The following is a 14,556-nucleotide window of genomic DNA, read 5'->3' on the forward strand; positions in this document are numbered from 1 at the left end:
CTCCCACAACGACTTACTTCATCCTTATCATGGTTTTCTTTGAGCCTTGTTCATCACCGCCTCTTAGCATACAAAAGGAGAGTGAAAGCAGAAGGCCCAACGCTTTAATGTGGGCTGTTGGCTGCTGTGCCTTTTCCACATATGGGTAAGACATACAGTGGCCATTTCCATGGCTGTGCTTTGTGTTTCCTGTTTGGACATACAGAGGGAAATACCTCTTTTATCCTGTACATCCCGCACGGCGAGTCACCCTGCAAATCCCTCTCAGCACCAGCACTCGGGGGGAAGTCCAAAAGGGTTGTGCTTGAGTAAAATCATCTCTCACCACGGACCCCAAGGAACGTGCTGCACCTCTGACAGTGCCTCCTGCTGACCTTCAGGGATAATTCAAGCGCAAGGCTCCAGATGTAATTAGAAGGCTTCCCGTGTTAACGCTACCAAAGGATTAAAATTATTGGACAAAGTAGGCAGGCTGTGTGCCCTCGAGGCTTAACAAGCAGCACAGGGTGGGAGGGATACAGCCCAGGCAAGATGGAAAATTCCACCGGTTCCCCACCTCTCTGCACTCAACCTCAAATGTTTTGGGCTGTTAATTTAATCTGCAGCCCTCCCCCAGCTAACCTCACGGCTCAAGAAGGGCTGAGGTTATCACCTCATTTCCGAAACTGCTTGTGGAGGGAAACAGCTGGAATTGTCCAGCTGTTCCCCCAAATAAAGGAAACGAATGGAAAGGAAGTCCTGTGAGCATGCCTGGGGAGAGGTGACTTTGCAAGTGCTGAGTGCAACTGCAAAGGAGAAGGCTTCTCTGAAGGAAGTGCCGTTAGCAGAAAGTTTGCTCTGATGGGAGCTGCAGCAAAACAGGTTGGGAGCAACGAGATCACCTGCGGTGTCCGCAATAGGAGAGGTGAGGGAGGCTCAGAGGATGTGGCAGAGAACAGGACCAAGGAAGGATGGCAGTGGCCGTACAGGCTGTGCTCACAGACGAAATACTGAGAGCAGTGCAGGACACTGCCCACGAAGTATTTAGATGCCCAAGACATCAGATCAGCATCCAAACACCAACATGGCTTTGTTTGTTGGGCCAGAATGCTGCCAGTTGCACGCGGAGTTGAGCCATCTGCCATAAGTCCATCCAGGATCTGGGGCTCCCTGGACTCTCCTTTAAAACCTTGAATTATTGCAAGTGAACGAAAGGGAAGAATGGTTTCTGTGTGGCACCCTGCTGAATCAGAGACTGATGGTGCCTGGTTCTGTTCTGCAGCTCAGCTGATTCATTTCAGCTCCCTGCAACTTTTAATGCTCCAGTTCAGAGCCCTGCAGCCCCCTGAGACCAGGGCCCCAGCTGATGCACTCAGACTGACCCCTGCTCTGGGACCAACCTGCCCTCTGTTCCAGCCCAGGAGTAAAAACTACTCACTGTAGCAAAACTGCATGAACGAGGCTGTGGAGGAGTCTGCGCCAGCAAGACGTTTTAAGATGATCAGATAAACTCTCTTGACGTGACCTTGTCAAAAGCTAATCCCAAAGCTGCAGAGGTGAATTGCTGTTTCACACTTCCACTGCCTCCCTGCCAGCTGAATGTTTCAAGACATCTTGGGTTTGGCAACGGGAGGCTTACACCACCCGCTTCTGATGGCTGCTGGTGAACACAGGCTCTGCTTCAGCCCATATGCAGCACTAACAAGAAGAGGGGCGAGAGCTGACACGAGTGTCTCTAAAGCACAGAGAAAGGCATAGATTCCCTTGCTTTGAACTACGTAGGAAGCAGCTTGTGGCACCAGACTACCGTATTTCTCCAGGACTGACAGATTTAAGTGGCATTTGAATGGCTTGAAACACTTTCAGAAAAGCTTTAGAGATTTACAGAAAAATAATATCTTGCTCTGTCCAAACTCTTTTGCCTCTCTCTGGCTATAGATGCTTTTGTCTTTTTTCCTTTAACCCACGGCATGCCTCTTTTCAAACCAAGCTTATAACACAAGAACCTTGCACGAGAAAAATCCCAAATTACAATTCAGAGGAATTACAGACAGACTGAATTCGAGTGAGAGTGCGTGGCTCCAAAAGGAAGGAATAGAATAGTTAGCCTTTCCTGAGCAGAGTGTAAACCTGAGTCCTACTGCCTAAAAAGACAGGGAGGAGTCCCTTTAACAAAAATGTGGCTTGATTTCCTAATTCTAAAAAAAGTGAAGAAGAATGGCTCAAAAAAACTGTCATTAAAGCTTACTGACATACTGATAATCTCACAGACTTTGAGTGACCCACAGAAGATGATTCAACTTTCAACAACTAGCAAGAGTCACTTAAAATCCTGCTTAGCATTCGGTGGTGAAGGATGGGATGTGAGAAATTTGCCTTACCTCTGCCTGGGCAAAAACTGCTACACAGATCTATGTCTAATGGCGATCTCTAACTTCATCAAAAGGTTCCAGAATTTATGAAACTTCTAGCACCCACCAAAGGTAAAAGAGTTTGCTGAGGAACAAGTGGAGTGCTTCCCTCGGGAATCAATGGTCCATCACTAAATCAAAAACTTGTCACCTAAGTGTACAGCTTTGTTATTCTTCTTGAGTTGGAGTATGCTGCCCGTCAAGCACCCTTACCATCCTAGGAATGGCAGCTCCACCTGCATGTAATTGACCTGCAGCAAGGCAGTGACCTTCCATCCCAGTTAGAGCCCCCCAGCAGCATGCAGTCTGCCTGCCTGATGCCATCTGAACATGCTGGGGAGAGGCTGTGACATGCTCCCCAGAACAGCCACCTCTGCACCGGGGCCCCTCTGGGTAGAATCACTGCTAAATTAAGGAGCCTGGCCCTGAGATAATGCTAGACTGTCCCTTAAAACCCACTGGGCCTGGTTCCACTTGCAACAAGAAAAGATACAAGAAACCTTGGTGAATGGCAAAATGATTCCATCTACGTATCCAGTGGTTACTGGAAGAGGACTGGGATACCATTAGGGTTAACTCACTCAGCTCACCGCAAGCTAATGACGTGCAGAGCGCTCCTTCCTATGAGGGCTTGGACCTGCAAGCTAACGCCTTGTCTCTGAGATTCTCGTTTACCAAGTCTTCATCAGGAGATGTGGGAGGAAAACGCGTCATGTGTGAGACAGATGGAAGGCTCTGCTGCTGGAATTTGGGGTTGTTGAAGAATCTCCTCCTAAAAGGCACAGGCCCAGTCAATGACAAACCACCACTACGTCCTCTCTGCAAACTGTGACTAGTTAAGGTTTCATTCCTGACGTTCCTGGAAATGTCAGAACTGCCAAGCCACCTTTACTGACTTGCTAACAAATTGCAGGTGTCTTTCCACATATCCAGGAAGACTAAAATCCACAAAATTGACCCCTTCCTCCCGTCCCGCTTCCACCCCAGCACACTAATACAGACTGAGGGAGATTCCCAGAAAATCTTGTTAGCGGTTATTGTCTTTTTTCCTACTGTTGGTGACCCTGGCAAATAGAAATCTGAACCAATATAAGTAGTCTATAGCGGTATAGACTACAGTCCATTCCTTAAGCTTCAAGAAGCCATGAAGCCTATTTCTCTACAGCCAGAGAGCAACCTTTGATAACGTGCCAAGTAGTGACTGGAGCGGGATGGAATTTTTCATTCAGAGTTGTTTTTAGCCTGGTTTACTAAGGAAACAAGCCACAAGAAACCCAGTTCTCCTTTTGTCACCCATCCATACTATCCCAGCAAAACTTTTGACTGTGCTGGCCAGTTTAAGACCAATTGAAGAGGGCTTCTTGGATCCAAACTATGCAGCTTCTACAAGTTTGGAAAAAATCAGTGGCTGGCTAGAGGAGAGAAACCCTCCTTGTGCACCCCTCCTGCACAGGAGAAAATGCTGCAGTGTGAGCTTGGGACTTAGATACCAGAGACTCCATGGCAGAGGGTAGTGGTAGAAATGCTCCCACTGTGGGAAAATCTTTGGAAGTTACTTACATCCTATCACACAGCAGACCCTATTGGGGTCAATCTTGCGAGAATCTTAGAAAGCCAGGCATCAGTAGTCCACGTGGCTCTTAGTTTATTTCATCAGACTGCTTTTCAGAGCTGTAATGTTAACTAAAAACAGATTTTCACACAACTGTGTATTTTTAGCCATTTTTCGATGTTCTTAGATTATTAAGGCAGTATGCAGGCATCTCTATTTGAAAACAAACAAACAAACAAGAACACCCAAGCAACTCCACATGCTCAGACCTAATGCCCAGGCATACTGGCTTCTACACACCCAGTTCTCTGCACTGCCCTTTGTAGCAGCTTTTCTGCCTGTTGGAGGTGCACGTGCTCTCCTTCACAGCAGGTCCCCTTTTACACACACACTGAGTCTTACTGAGCACAACAGGGCCTGGGCGTGCTATTGTAGTGAAGATGATAGTTCTGCCCAAACTGTGAAGAATATGCCATCAGTCCATTTGGAAATCAGCACCATGAACAGCCTGAAAACGCTGATGCACAGCTTCAGCTTCCAGCTGGCTTTGTCACCTACAGCCCCGCTGATGCACACGCCTGTGCCCCCCCGTGCTTGCACCCTGGCACACAGCTGTTGTGCACATACAAGCACTGACGTGCCCAGTCCCAGATGCACTCCAGCCCTGTAGCAGCAATATGTTCTGGGCTTGCTGCCATTTTTGTGAATAGCTTCTAGGTTCATCACTTTCCAAAGAGCACTGCATTGCTCTAACCTTAGAGTGCGAAGACTTGCACAAACAGTTCAGCCTCCAAACGAAATGTCAGGATATTCCTGCCACCACAAGGTGCAGTTTACAATTTAAAGAAGACAGTCAAAGGGGAGAGCTTTCACTTGATCCACTTTTTGTTCTTGTTACCATCTTTACTCTGGGCAGCTCTTTCTTCGATGCAAGTCCATGAACCTCTACCAGAAACCTATCCATGTAACATTAAGAAAATTACTCCGGACGTGTAACATTGCCCTTTTATCCATCAAAGGAAAAGCCAAGCATGAGGATGGGGAGCTTGTCCAGAGAAACCCTGCCAGGAGCTGTCAGGCTGTAATCATCTCCCTTTCAAGCTCTTCTGTTCTTAGAACAGCCATCAGTATCAAGCTGCTCTGAGTCTCTGACCTGTATCCAGTACCCTTTCTCATCTGAAGTTGACTTGGCAGAGAGCATTCAGAACACCAGGAGAGGAGCATGCTTTGGAGCCAAATGTAAGAAAAGGATGCCCTTAGGATTCCTGGGACCCAGACTTCTAATAGAGAAGCACTGACCTTCATATTCCATCAACTGCAGCATCTCCAGTAAAAGGCAGTGACAAATGAGAAGGCACATGGTCCCCATTTCAACTTCCTTTGCCAGCTACCCACGCTACTGGCATTAAAACCAAGGAATACTGAAACCACAGAAAGAAGAAAACAAGGGCAAATAAAACCTACCTGAACTATCTGAAAACAATTTTGTGAAGGGTTGAAAAATGTTAATTTTATGCAACAGAGGTGGCCAGATGACAACTAAGATGCTCTGAGAGGTTCATCAGTTGCCAGGGAAGTCTGTGAGGAGGAGACCAACTGAACGCTTTGGTCCTTAGGCCAGCCACAGAGCACACACAGAAGAGAAGGCAGAGATCCACCCATTGCCCTGCTGTGGATGTTGAATTTACGCTAATTCTGCTGGCGGTCCCAATCCTGTAAATGGTAGCCACACTCCCTGGATTGATCACTTTGCTCAAATTGCCATATTCTTTTCAGCTGGGTGGTGGATTTATTCTCACTCCCATTCGAGCCAACCTCGTGTTCCTTATTGCACAGCTCGCTCTAAGAAAAGGGGGTGGTCCGGGTCTTTGTGAGGGGATGGGAGAGGGAGATTTCTGCTTTTTGGTCAGTGCAGTTAACACTGAAGTCTGTCTCTGTGCCCTGCCTGCAGCTCCCTGCAGCCTTTATGCCAGAGATGCTCCCAGCTTTGGCACGATCAGTGAGAGTAAATACTGCAATAATTCACGTGCTTCCCTTCCCCCACCCTGACCTTAATGGAAACCACATGAGGAGCACAGGACACGGGAAGACCACTGGGAAAGGCAAAGCTATGCGAACAATTAGCCACTGAGCTGATGGCATGAGAGCCTGGCAGCTGCCTCACGCCTCTCTCCTGCCAGGGAGCCACCCTGCCTCCAGCTCCTCCTAAGCACGAGCTGCCCCTCCTGCCGTGCACCCAGGTGGCAGGGCAGGAGGACGCAGACACCCAGGTATCAGCAACTGCAGCAGAGAGGCTGAGGCCTGAACAGCCTGTAAATTGTGGACTAGGGGAGAATCTGGCACCTCCCCATCCCCAGTGGGTACTGTGGCTACTATTAAGAGGCTCTCAAGCACTCGTTTTCTCCTGACCCAAAAAGACGAACAGATTAAAAGAATTTGTTTAAACTTTCCAAAACAATTAAACTTCAAACAGAGAGCAAGCCTGAAGCACTTGAGTCAGAAAGCAGATGTTTTCGAAGCTCTGAACATATATCAAGTTGGGGCTTAGGAAGTCCTAAAGGAGCTATGCAACTATCTTTACAAAGCTATCGTGCTCCAAAGGGAATTAACATCCGTAAGAAGAGGTGGTCCACAGGGTAAGGCTGACCTGTAATGATGAAGATGATTCTCTAACAGAAATGCACCAAATGACCAAAACAGTGCTTGACTCTGTTAAAATTAACTGGGCTAGTGCAGTCCATTGAAGAGAGGCTGTCACTGTCCCAAACAGTCTCTGATACACCATCTTCACATACCCCTTCCCATTCACATGGTTTCCAAGAGAAGGTGACATAAGGTATCACCGTGACTCATTCGCAGCGTGTGTGCGTGGGTGTAAGTGTGCGCACATGGGCACGCATGCCACATGGCTGCTCTTCCCACTACCTTTTTGTTGCTTTCAGTGGATTGTTGACCTCAAATGACATTCTTGGTTGGTTCTCTCACTCGATAACACGAAGGAGCTCACGCACCTTCCCTGGAACCTCCAGTGAATTGTGGAGGAGTGATGTCTTAGCATTAGTGCTCTGCTCTGAGGCCTGGGGTTTCAAAACTCCGTGAACAGCTCAGCCAGCTGCTGCTTTCCTGTGTGCCACACGGTGTGAGAAACACCTAACTGCTCTTTGCCTTCATTTCAATCTCTAAAATAGAAACAAAACCGTACACTTTAAAAGAGCATTCTCTGCAGCTCCTGGGAGCTTTGAAATCCTCAACAAGAAGGTTGTGTGTGTGTGTAGTGTTTCAGGCTGTTTTGAAGGACCAGTTGATAAAGTTGATGCCAAAAGAAACAGGAAAAAATAAAGTAGGGATCAGTTTATAAAAAATATTGTAGAGTGAAGAAAATGTGAATTTTATTAACTGAAGCTCATCTATTCAAGTAACCTTGGAACTGAAGCATCAGTGGAAACAAGAAAGATGATTCTGTATCGATCATGGGATTCATTATAATTTTTCAGTGTATGCATTTGAAAGATGCAATGTCTACAGAAGTGCTCCCTAATGTATAAAATCCACTAGCTGCCACTCTCAATTAAATGCAGTTAATGAGATCTCTGTTCACCCTATAGAGAATAGGGTTCTGTCTCCATAGTTCATTGAAAATGGAGTTAAAACATGGCTGGGATTTTAATTGGTTATTGTGGATATCACCAGGACATGTCTCCTACGGTCTGTCTGGTGTATATGAGGTTCATAAAATCCAATAAAGCATTTAAACAAAATCCAATAGATGCCTGAGGCCCTGGGCTTTAATACCAGAACATGAAGCAGACATACACAGAAATGACAACTGACAGGGTATCCGTTGCTGATCTGCACATGGCAAAGGAGAAGTAAAGTAGCTTTCATAGCTGTATCCCCTCCCCTAGATGTAGTAGGGCATGGCTTTATCCCACATCAAAGAGGTGCAAGAGAAACAAGTTAGAGCTGTCATGCTCTGTCACGTGCCAGAAGGATGAGGAAGTGTCTTCTGGGAGCTGCCAAGGGGCAACCATTTGTTTTTTCCTTTTGGGAATGTTGGGAGACAAATGACCTGGAGGAAGGACACGGCTATCAAGGTGATTCTAGCAACTGGAGGCTGAAAAGGATGGCTGCTGATGGCGATGATTAGGACTGTTATTTCCTACACTCCTCTAGTTGGAGATTTTTCTGCTCTGGTTCTAAATGAAGAAGCGAAGTTCACCCTTCACCTCTCTGTGGGAGATTTTTTCATAAGATGACAGAGCGGAAGGTTGTCTCAGCTGAAATTCCTCTTCACTTTATTTTATGTCCAGGCTCTCAGTTCATCCCCGGAAACATGCTGGCCTCTTTCAGCAGCCTGCTGAGAGCTCCCTTCTCTTTTGGGCAAGGTACAGGGGAAAAAAAATGAACTGGGGGATCCCTGATTGACTTGGCTTGGGAATTTCTTTTTCTCCTGGTCACCAGTTAAGAGAGAACAGGAAAAAAAATAGAAAGAAAAAAAAAAAAACATAGCAAATTCAGCACATTCTTTCATCTCAAAGGGTCTAAAAATACTCTGGAATTATTGAGCTGAAAATCACAGTTATAATAAAGTGGAAATGATCCCATCAGACAAGACAGGCCAGCTGTATCATTACTGTTGCTGGGCTGAATCCTCAGAGAGACCATTACACCATCAGCTGAGCAATTACAAAGACTCTAACTGCACTCCCTGCAATAACTATCCTTAAGTGGGCACTGGCCTAGCAGATCACACAGCAGCCTGACAAAAAGCTGAACTGAGCAGCTGGGAAGGGGAGGCAGGGTAAAGGAGAAATGCTGGGTGGCTATACGCTAAGCCTTTCTGCTGCTGTTTGTTAAATATTAGCAATGATCACTCACCTGTCTCTTGTACTGATTTCCTACGGATCGTCATCTTTGGGGTTCTCCTCAAAACACTGCTTTGATCCGCAGAGGACACCAGCCCCCAAGCTCCCTCTTTAATCTGTGTGATTCTTCAGAGCTTCTGAACTTCTCAGCTGTGGCCTGAGCTTGGCTCCAGGGGCTGTAAGTTTCCAGAGAGCTCGACTGACTCAGGGCCTTCTCTGTCCACAGAAGCTAACAGCAGCCTGTTAGAGTAGGCTGAGCTAGCCAGCTAAACCAGGCACCACAAGTCACAGATGGCAGCAGCAGCACATCTCATCCCTCTCTAACTAAAAGGAACTTTCACTGTGATTAGCTTAGCTAGCTCTGCTTACAGTAAAGCTAAGTTCAGCCCTTTCCCTTTTACTGTGTTTCCCTCTATTTTTTTCTCATTTGCTGCTGGAACAAGTCTTCTTTGCAGTTCCTGTTAAGAAATCCCCTATCCCACCAGCTTTGCATCTTTCCTTTCTCTCTAGCTTAGGGGCTGGTTCTGTCTTGCAGCATGAAACAGCTGCACTGTGGTAGACTGGACTTTTTGGGATTACTTTGTTTTATTTGGCATCGAGGGGGCTGCTGTGCAGCAAGGGGTGGGCAGGGGAAGGGAGCTGCTGATTCACTGCAGCTGTTTAAACAACCCAATCACCTCATCCTCTCCTTTCCTTCCGAAAGCCCCACTCAGCATTTCAAGGCCAGCCTGGGCTCCTGCTTGCTTTTGTTCTCCTGCCTCTTAAGGCTGTGGCAGCAGCAGAAGCATGTCCTTGGCTTGTGTTTTCTGGAGCCAGGGTCCGCCCCTAGATCCTGCAGCATCCAAAGCCTGGACTCAGAATACACATACATCACCAGCACTCCTGCTCACCTCACCCAGGCTTTCATGGGCTTTAATGCAGCAGCTGAATGCAGACTAAATTTATTGCAATAAATGTGTTGTTTTTTTTGCAGGGGAAATAGGAAGGTAACCAGAGAGGACACCTCAGCAAAAACTCCTGGGATTAATCACAGTGTGCCAGGAATATTCCTGTCTTCTCTTGAGGAAAGGTTTAGCAGAATAATTTAAATTTTGAGTTGGAAGAAAAATAAATTCTCAGGACCAGCAAGAGAAGTCATCCTTCTGCAGGTAATGCAAGAAGACTTGACCTGCCAAAGGCTGGGGACTCTACACATTTTTGTAATCAGCATCTCCTGAGACCAAGAGATAGTTATGGTATGTACAGTATGAAGACACACAGTGTGGAGCCCTAACCCAGAAGTCTAGGGAGGCAAACAAAAGGACTCAGAGATAAAGCTTGGTATGCATAGGACCTGGATTACTGAAATGGTTGCCTGCAAGAGCAGGGATTAAGACTTATTTACACAGTTCTTGTGTTCCTATGAGGTAAATTATGTGACCTTAGGTTTGGTAGCTATTGGGAAGAGCTGGGTAACTTTGAGGCATGGACAGAGAACAAAGGATTAAATGAGCACAGAAGGCATTCTGTGGTGTGGAGCAGCAATTCAGGCACACGGAAAACAACCACAGCATATTTACAGAAACTCTAGTCTAGCAGGTGATCAAATAGATTTTAAATCCCTGGATCATGAGTTTGCCAGTGATGTGAACAATGTTGTACAAGTCAGTTCACATCTCTGCTTTCCTCCTGTCTTTCTTTTTTCTTTGTTAGCTAAAAAATGGCTGGGTATATGATGTTTGGATAACACCTACCATAGCGGCATCACAAACTTCATCATCGACTCCAGATGCTTTGGTAGTTATGATAAATGAGTGTATTTTCTAAAGATCACAGTGACTAGTATCTTAGGGTCAAGTGGGAGAGGGAGACTTATAGGGCCGCTAGGTGATAGAGAGACAAGCAGCTCTTGTAGAGTGTGCAGGGTAAGCTGGGGTCATCAAGTTGACACAGCATTCATGCTTTCCCCACTGAAGAACATTGTCGTCCTCAGATCATGTGCAGGGACTGGATGGAGACAAAACACTACCAAGTGATGCTAAAAGGAGACTTCCTACGTGTGACTGTGGTTTGGGACACACTTTCTCAAGTACTTGGCGTCTTTCCTTATTGACATGAGAAGGAATGCATGCAGAAGCTGAGCTCTGCATGGGAAACTAGCGCATAGCTTTGGGGCCTGGAAGAATGCAGTTATGTGCTGGAACCGATCTCACACATGGAAGACCTCTGGGAAGGAAAGCAGAAGCCAGGGAACAGTGGGAACATGCTCAGCACTGCCTCTCCCTAAGGACTGCTGTCTGTAATTTGTCATGAAGTGACCATTTTTCAGCAAATTGTAAACTCTCCTTTGTGGATGAGAGTAGCAGCTATTGTTTACCTTGAGTACAGAAATGTTTTTGACACAGCCTCCCATGATATCCTTATACTCAAACTGGTGAGATTTTGATTTGAATAGGTGGACTATGAAGTAGGTAGAAAACAGGATGAACCTCCAGGCTCAAAGGGTTGTGAGCATTGCTACAAATTTCAGCTGATGCCTGATGACTAGTGGTCCCTAAGGACCAATACTGGGGATAATACTTTTTAATGTCAAGTGTTGTCTATGCTAATAATCTGGACTTGGGGACAGAGTGCACCTCAGCAAGTTGGTGGATAGTACCAGACCTGGAAAAAGCAGTCAGTATGCAAGAAGATAGAGCTGTTATTCAAACAGACACCAACAAGCCAGAAAAATGGTTTGAGGGAAACCTGATATAATTTCAAGAAAGACAAACTTGAAGTCCTGCAAAGGACATAGCAGAATCCCATGCAGTAGCAGTAGTTTGAGAATCTGTATTTCAGACCACGCCATTTGTCCTGGCCACAGACAGGGAATTTCTTTCACTCAGTGGGCACCAGTTGGATAGAAAATGACACAGCAGAAACAGGGCTGGGGATGCCAGCAGAAAAGTCTAACATGAGCCAGCAACGTACCTTTACAGCGAAGGCCAAACACATACTGAGCTGTATGAGCACGACTGGACCCAGCTTGTCAGGGGTGACTACTCCCCTCTGTTTGGCACTTGTGAGACCACACCTGGGGTACTGTGTCAGTTTGGGGACCCCAGCACAAGAGTGACAATGACATTCTGCAGCAAGTCCAACAGAGGCTCACATTAATTGAGAGAGGGGCCAGAGTGCCTGACGGCCAAGGAGAAGTTGAGAGAGCTGAATTTCTTCAGTGCGATAGAAGAAGGTTAAAGAGAGAGACTATTGCTGTCTTTGATTATATATTGGGCATCCATAGAAGAAACAGAGCCAAATTTCTCTGAGGTACACAGTGACAGTCTGAGAGGAAATGGACACAAATTGCAAGAAGAGAAATTCCAACTAGATATTATGGGAAAAAAATCATAACGGGGCAATTAAATACTTGAATACTTTCCCCAAGAGACAGGGGAATTTCCATTCTCAGAGATATTTACAACTCAAGTATTTACAACTGAGTAACCTCATCAAAGCTGGCCCCACGTTGACTGGGGGGGTGGCTGGGCTGGATGATCTCCTGAGGTCCCTTCCGAGTGAAGTTTTCTGTGAATTTTCCAAAAATAATGATCTTTATCATCCGGCATTCAGGCAAGAAGCATACCTGAATATTGGGACTAGACCTTCTACAGTACTCTTTTCTTAATTGTCTACCAGGAAAGCCGTTTCCTGAGAACACGGGAAAACTGGCTTACATTCCTTTAACTGCTCTGGGGCATGGGAGGCTCACGCAGCCATGAGGCTTTCAGTGGACTCAGGAAGGACAGGTGTACCTTTGGTTTCCTTTCCTGTGGAAACCTCCACAAACTGCAGAAGTCAAAAATCAGTGCCACAAATGAATGCTGACACTTGATGCAGGCAGATTGCATCCTACAAGATAAGTCAGGCCTTGCCTGACAGCACGTGGGCCAGCACCCTCAGACGGGGCCAGGCAGTTCGGAAGGAGCTGGGCTAATTCCTGCAATCGGATGACTGCTGTATTTGCCTCTTTGTTTTGAATACGTGAAACAGCAGCCAGGATCTCACCGGTTATCTATTTGATCTCAGTCAGCACGGGCCTAGTTGGAGAACTGACAAACTATTCCAAATAATGCCATTTTCTTGGCCTGCGGGTTTCTATTGCCAACATTTCTGGGCAAATAGCATGTCTCTCGGGGCAGTAATGCAGACAAAATGGCACTGAACCAGAGCTGTTATCTCAGAAGTGACAACATTTATATTACGCATTAGTATAATAAACAGTTGATGTAAGACAAAGTAGAACCAGGCGCTTAGATTTAGCTAAATTAACAGAATCACGTTATTATTTTGGTAGGAGAGGAATCAAAAGGAGTTCCATGCCTTATCCAAAGCTTTCTCCACTTCTATACCACTTTGCAAGACGGTAGGCTGGGGAGAGGGTGCGTACCCCACCCCACCATTGCCATTTCTCCCCTCTCGCACCAGTTGTCAAGAAAGAGTTTAAACAAATCAGTGAAAGCACGTCTGAGAAAGAAATAAAATTTTTTTCAGGACTGGTAGTATCCCACCCTCTGTGGAAACAGGCATCTTGAATATAACAAAATATAACAAACAATTTAGGATTAAATTGCACACTTGGTTCCATATGATTGACTTCCCTGGAATTGCACTGACAGAAATGAAAACAGAACTGAACTCCTCAGATTTCAATTAAGTAGATAAGTCATTGTCTATGCCTCCCTCCTGGTTACTTTGAGAAAAAAATTCCATTATTAACTTACAAGGGTTGTCAGACATGGAATTCTGCAGTTGTCAAGTTTTGTAATATAATATACACCCGGAAAAGATATTGTCAAACCTAAATGCAAACATGATGTGAATGAGAGGACTGAGAGCTTAATGCACCAAGCATGAGCCCCCTTGCTGCTGCCCCAATAACCCACCTCAAGGTAATGTTTACAGTTTTATCAGCTTTTACAGTTTTATTTTGTTCCAGAGAATGCTTTATGTGGGATTGTGCAATATAGGCCACTCACTCTGAGCACCAGACCACAACAACCCATGCCATAATCTTTTGTAAGGTATGTTGCTATGAGTGTCTCAGACTGCACGTTATGAAGGCTCTCTGTAGACTCATTCGCCCTATTTACATCATGTTGCAGTGCATATTTAAATTTAAATGGCAGCTAAAAGCCCAGGGTACTGACCTAATCATCACTCAAGTATTTTTTCCATTGCTTTTCTCTTTCTGTATCTGCTGCTATAGTAAATTAGCTTGCTATGTAATGGGTTTGGGGTTGTTTTTTTTTTTCTTTTTTTTTCCTCTTCCCTCCAACACCCCCAATACACGTGAGAAGCACTAAAGGGCAGGAAAGAGCATGCTACTCAGCAGAACGGTGCTTTCATGTTCTTCACAAATAATGCAGCAAATAAAGAAGCAGAATAATACCTAGACTGTGTCAGCAATACATTGTACCATTAAACCCAATGATTTATCCTTCACAGGAAAAGAAAATGTTTAATTTCCTGGTTTTCAATCAGCTATAGACCAAACCCAAATTTTATGATTTTTCAATGAAGTGAAAATACTTCTATTTCTCACTTTCCAGAAACAACAATTCTAAGACTCTGAAATGTTGTTCTGGACATGTTTTCACAGTATTTCAGGATATGAGAGGAACTATGACAACTGCTGACATAAAGCTTAATAGAATAATGGAAATACTCTATTACATTTAATCACTAAGGGCACCTGCTACTTAGTACTGATTGAAGCAACTTATCT

The 14,556-nt window shown here is 45.5% G+C and overlaps 1 long non-coding RNA gene across 1 annotated transcript; it reads right to left on the reverse strand.

Moving 5' to 3' along the window:
- Positions 1–6,273: 6,273 nt before the first annotated feature.
- On the reverse strand, positions 6,274–14,323 carry LOC310900578. The gene is made up of 2 exons (XR_014585235.1): positions 8,821–14,323; positions 6,274–8,392 (listed from the first exon to the last, which is right to left on the reverse strand). It is a non-coding gene; the product is annotated as an uncharacterized lncRNA (long non-coding RNA).
- Positions 14,324–14,556: the final 233 nt, after the last annotated feature.

Source organism: Anser anser (genome assembly GCF_964211835.1).
Source record: "Anser anser genome assembly, chromosome: 5".
In the NCBI taxonomy this organism is placed as follows: Eukaryota; Metazoa; Chordata; class Aves; order Anseriformes; family Anatidae; genus Anser; species Anser anser.